Below are 6163 nucleotides of genomic sequence, written 5' to 3'. Positions count from 1 at the left end.
TCCTTGTGGAACTGTATCTCTATGATGACAGTGGGATCCCAGAATAACTTTATTTCTAGCTGGATATACAATTTACCCAGGAGCTACTACTTCTTTAAAAAAACATCCTTTACCATTTCAAAACAGTCACTCTTGTCATGAATAGGGTGCCTGCAGGTGGAGATCTTTCTGGAGTCTATGTTTCCGGTTTCTCTGTATAGCATTGTTCGGCTACTGTATGCCTTGCTTTATTTCCTACATGTACCTTTGTAAATTAAGTCTTAATATCTGTTAGGGTATTACACCAGTTATGTTTATGTTTGATATTTATTGTCTTACTAGTCAAGGTCTTTTGTGTGTCTACATTAATTTAAAAAGAATACTGCCAATTGTTAAAAAATTACCTTCTGAAAATTTGATTAAAATTGAACTTAATATATAAATCAATATAAGAGAATTTATACATTGAAAATATTGGCTTTCATAATTAATGGTCATGTTTCCTTTTAATATTTATATCTTTGATGTCTTTCAGTAATATTTTATAGATTCTAAAACAGAGGTCTTATGCAAGTTTTGGTAAATGATTTACTGGGCATGTGATATTTTAATGCTAATGTAAATGGCATTCTTTATGAATCGTATTTCTTAGTGCTGGCATATAATAGTACAATTATTTTTATATATCAATTTTTAGTATAACAAGTTTATGGTAAGCATATATTTCCAATTTCTTTGAAGAAATCCCGGATAAATTATATACCCAACTGGAAATAGTTATTCTGGGATCTCACTCTCGTTTCCCACTTCTTTTCCCACTTCTTTGTCATTTCTGACAGTATGCATGAGTACATAATTCAGTTCTACACAAAAATAAACTAAAACACATCTTCTGAAGATGATCAAAATTTTAATTCTAAAGTTCATGTATTTTCATTTCTCTTTTAATATTTAGATCTTTAATTTATTTTTACCTTAGTTCAGTGCATGGTGATAGACATGGATCTAATTTTAGTTTTGGGCATGTGAAAAGCCAGTTTTTCCAGCACCATTTTTTAAAGAGGCTATCTTTCTTCCAGTGAATGTGCTTGGCAAATTTGTCAAAGATAAGGTTGCTGAGTTGTGTCTACATCTTTTAATCTCTTCCATTGATCCTAAATTCTGGGTTTTGCTGGTACCTTGTGGATTTTATCACTGCAGCTTTGTAGTATAACTTCAAATAAGGAATTGTAATGCTTCCTAACTTGCCTCTGTTGGACAGCATTGCCTTTGCTATTCTAGGTCTTATCTGATTCCAAATGAATTTTAGGAATGTTTTCTCTAAATCTGTGAGGTATGCTCATGGTATGTTAATAGGGATTGTGTTCAATCTATATAACCATTTTAAAAGTATGGCCATTTTCACAATGTTGGATCATCAAATCCAAGAGCAAGGAATATCTTCCCATTTTCTGAGGTCCTCTCCAATCTCTTTTTCAGGGTAGTGTAATTTTTATTGTATAAATCATGTACTTCCTTTGTTAGATTAATCCCTAAGCTTCTCTTTTCTTTTTATTTTATTTATTTTATTTTACTTTTGGTTTTGTGTGTTTTTTCTAATTTCTCTCTCAGCAAGTTTGTTGTTTCTGTATAGGAACGCTATCGATTTTTGGGTGTTGACTTCATATCCTGGTATGCTACTGAATTTGTTTATGAATTCTAGGGGTCTCTTCATGGAGCTTTATGAGTCTTCCATGTAGAGTATCATGTCATCTGTGATAGTTTAACTTCTATCAGGATAATGATAGTTTATTATGAATAATGATAGTTTAACTTCTTCCTTTCGCATTCTTATTCTTTTCATTTATCTCTCCTGTCTAGTGGCTCTGGATAACGTTTGCTAGTTTATTAACTAAAGTTTGTGAAGTCACTTTGCCATTTCATTGAAGTAGGCACCCTCTTTTGTTTCACTGGATAGTCTACCTCTCCAAATTTATGTTGTTCATAAAATGTTTAATTTTTTAAAATCCTTAATTATACTTCTCAGATTATGGGATCTGATATTAATAATATTCATTTTTCTTTTGTATTTTTTTCTTTTATCTTGTTAAGTTTTAAAAGAAAAATTGGGGCAAGGGAGATGGCTCAGTGCAATAAGTGCTTCCCTGGCAAGCACAAGGGCCTGAGTTCAATCCCTGGTTCCACCAAAAACAATAAAATAAAAATTAAAAAAATAAGTTTTAGTAAAATTTTATCAAACAAGTTTTAGTTTCACTAATTTTCCTTATAGATTATTAAATACTTTATTGTTTTCTTTATTTTAATGATTTCACTCTTTGTGCTTATTTTGGTTATAATTTACTCTCTGTCTACTGATTTTAAAAATGATTTTTAAAGGGATTATTAAAAAGGAATTTAGGTTTAGACTCTAATTATTGTTCCAAAATTGTGCTTTTCACTACATATATGATATATTTAATGTATTATAGTTTGATGCAAAATATTTCATTTTTTCTAAAATCGGTTTTATATTTGATTGGGAAATAAACATTGCAAAACAAATATATATCCCTAAATTAACCCAGCTGACTCTGATAAAATAAAATAAGAAGGAAAATTAATATAATGTTACAGTTAAGGTGTTTTTATTCTTTTCTATGTTTGGTGTCACCACTATTTCTTTTCTAATGAGTAATCTGATATTAATTTCATGCAGCAAAATTTTAGGTTGAGGATGTGTACTGTTCAATTCTACAGTTTCCATGTGATTTTTTCCTAGAGCTAATTTTTATTTGGTATTATGCCCTGGGCTTTTGAATGATTACTTCTATTAATTTTATTGAGAAACAAATAGCAATGAGACAGTTTCAAAACAGGTTAGTAGGAAAGTTACAATAATTAATATGTTGTATATTGTCTTCTTCATAGTAGTTATTCATAGTACAAGATGCAGAAATGAAATCCTGTCCAAATACTACAAATACAAATCTTTCTTCTCATTGAATTAAGAGAAAGCAGCTATATATCTAGCCCATTTTCTATAGATAGATTCAAAATGGTCCTTCATTTTTATCCTCTTTTTTTGTTTAGCTTTGTCAGAGATGGATATTCCATTGCCGTTTAAATATTGTAGGTGCATGATTTCAGCAGAATAATCCAATAAAGTCCAGTAGTCCATAATAGTAGTGGGTTATCCATAAGACTGGCACTGTCAGAAGTTGTTGACTTGAGCCTTTTATAGCTCAGTATATTAATATGACTTTACTTTTCATACCAAGTTTTTATACTTTTCTGCTGGATGGTTAAGACCAAGATAAAGCAAGATCTATATAACAAGAAGTGTAACTTTTATATTTGACAAGGCCAGTAAAATACCCTCAGGATTTGTCCTGAAACCCTGTACCACAGTTTGTAGATCCTTTGTCAGTGTCAGCCATGTGGATGAGTCACGGCCATTGCTTGACCAATGTGCTCTCTGTGAAAGCCTGAGAGAATGTTTTCTCTCCATGTGACTCTCTTTAGGCACACTCTACATCATTGATCATTTTCTTCTATGGCTCCATAATCTCCTTGATCAGAAAATTTGGGACAAAACTGAGTTATAGGATATTTCAGTACAGGTTCTCTTATGTCCTGAGTCCTCACTGACCTTGAAAGACTCGGGCCAAAATGTTGGCTTTCCTTGCAGCCCTTCTTTTTCTCTAATTTTTGGTCTGTAAACTTAAAAGTTAACTCTCCAGAAGAGAAGTTTAATGTCAGTATTGCCCTATAACATAGGCAGCTGAACTTAACCTCACTATCTGTCTGAATAACAAACATCTTAGACATAGCAATGATTATTTTTTTATTGTGCTTTTGCATTTAAATAATATTTTCCTGCTTTTTCACTTCTAGCAATGCTTATTGTGTGTTGAACATTTTGGAAAATGCACCCAACTACTCTTATTCTGTTCCTTTCACTGAAAATATTAATTCTTCTTTTACATAGAAGTGGAATCATTGACTAAAAACCTTGAATTTGGAGAAACTTGAAGTTTATACTAAAAAAGTTTTGTTTTATTTTGTTTATATACACTTTCTCAGTGTAATAATTTATACTTAGAACATAGACTTTGCTCATAGTACTGGCATTTGGGCAGCTTTCTGGGAAGCATGTCATATTAACAGAGCTCTTAAAACTTTTTTAAGACTTTATCTGCTAACTGCATCTACTAAGTATGCATAAAAATGAAATTATATTTTTTCTTTACATAACCTATTATTGTTTTCCATTTGGCCTTTTTTGTTCTTCTTGTTTAGACAGCATCATGCTATATAGCTCAGGCTGCCCTTAAACTAACTGTAGCCCAGACTGGCCTTGAATTTATGGCAATCCTCCTGCCTCAGCCTCCCAAATGCTGGGATTACAGGCATGAGCCACCACATCTGGCTCCATGTGGCCTGTTTGAAGTCTCCTCTACACAAAATTGAGATGCCAATCATGGATTTAAGAACATTTTTCATCTAATTTCTAAATGTTCCTCTCTGTGGTTCTTTTTTTTTTTAATCTTGAAGACAAAAAAAAAAAAAAAAACCAAAAATACAAACAGTAAAAATGATACCGAATTTCAAAACAAAATGATATGAAATTAACAACTGTTGTTATGTTGCATATAGTTATCTTCAAAGTAGTTTCTCAGATTACCAGATACAGGCATGTGGAATTGAGCAAACAATATGAGCACTAAGTAGAGCTGGCCAGATAGCTCAGTGGACTACAGCACCTGCCTAGGCAGAGCGCAGAGGCTGGGGCTCGATCCCCAGGTCTGCAGTGGCGGCCCTGCTCCGGGATTGACCCCAGAGGATGCTGAGACTGTGAATAAGAAAGGGCGTGGTGGTGCGCGCCTGTAATGCCAGCACTTGGGAGGCTGAAAACAGGAGCATCCTGAGTCCCATCTGCATAGTGAGACCCTGTACCAAACACATAAAAAATAAATAAATAAAATAAGCACTAAGTGTTCCTGTCAATTAACTAATTGAAACTGATGGTACCATTATCTTAGCTATCTCATGTATATTATTTCTTAGTTTTTAAACTTGTTAGTTTCCTTCATCACTTCTATCTATTCTAATTCATTTGAACTCAAGACTCAGATCTCCTATTCAGCAGGGTGATAAATATCTGTATGCTCCGTGGCCATCACGAGCTGCATGGACAAAGAAGTAATTTCAGGACAGATGTCACATTAACACATGCCTTCTCTGTACAGATGTTTTCTTTCAAATGCCAGAACTCTCCACTTTTAGCTTATCATTTTTCTCTGTAGTCAATTTACTTTTAACTTTCTTTTACAACATATTTTGTCCTTAATTTACAATTGTCTACTGAAAGTTTATTCATGCACCAACCATTCCATCATTGCTAAAATAGAATGTCTTAATGACTTATTTTTTTCTTAATCAGGAAAGTTTATTTATTAGAAAATATTTCAGCTTTGAAAGAATTAAATAAAAATTGTACAGAATACTCTGAAATTAGCTCTGTACTCTTGTTCCCAGCTTTTCCTATGATTAACATTTTGCATTATTGTAGCTACATTTCTTATAACAATCAAGTACTAATATATTATTAGGGGCTGTCCAAGTAGCTCAGAGGATTAAATCACCTGCAAGCAAGCACATGGACCAAAGGTTCCATCCCTATCCCCGCCCCCTGGGGCATGCTGAGGCAGCAATTGAGACTGGGCATGGTGGCCTGCTCCTATAATCCCAGCTCCTGGGAGGCTAGACAAAGGTGGATCACTACAAGTCTGATCTAGTAGTGAGATCCTAAACATCCTGTGGAAACTTCCCTAAAATAAAAAATTTTAAAAAAACTAATACTTTATTGTTATGTAAACTGCAAAATATACACTAAGGTTTTTCTCCATGTTTATAATTCTAAAGTCTCCAAGACATGCACAATGTCATTTATGTGCCTTTCCCATCTAGTGCAGAACACTTTCACTGATTTAAAATTTCTTTTACTCCAACTATTTATCTTTTATTCCCTTACCTCAGACTACTCATCTACTGTCCCAACATTTTAGCTTTTTTTGGAATTCCATATAATTGAATCATACAGTGAGAAGTGTTTCAGATTGAGTTCCTTTCACTAAACTATGTTTATTTAAATTACTACTTTGTCTTTTGGTTCAGTGGTTACTTATTTCACTTTTACTGTTTA

The sequence above is a fragment of the Octodon degus genome, unplaced genomic scaffold (assembly GCF_000260255.1).
Source record: "Octodon degus isolate 3935 unplaced genomic scaffold, OctDeg1.0 scaffold00247, whole genome shotgun sequence".
Taxonomy (NCBI): Eukaryota; Metazoa; Chordata; class Mammalia; order Rodentia; family Octodontidae; genus Octodon; species Octodon degus.
Note: the sequence above shows the minus strand (reverse complement) of the source record.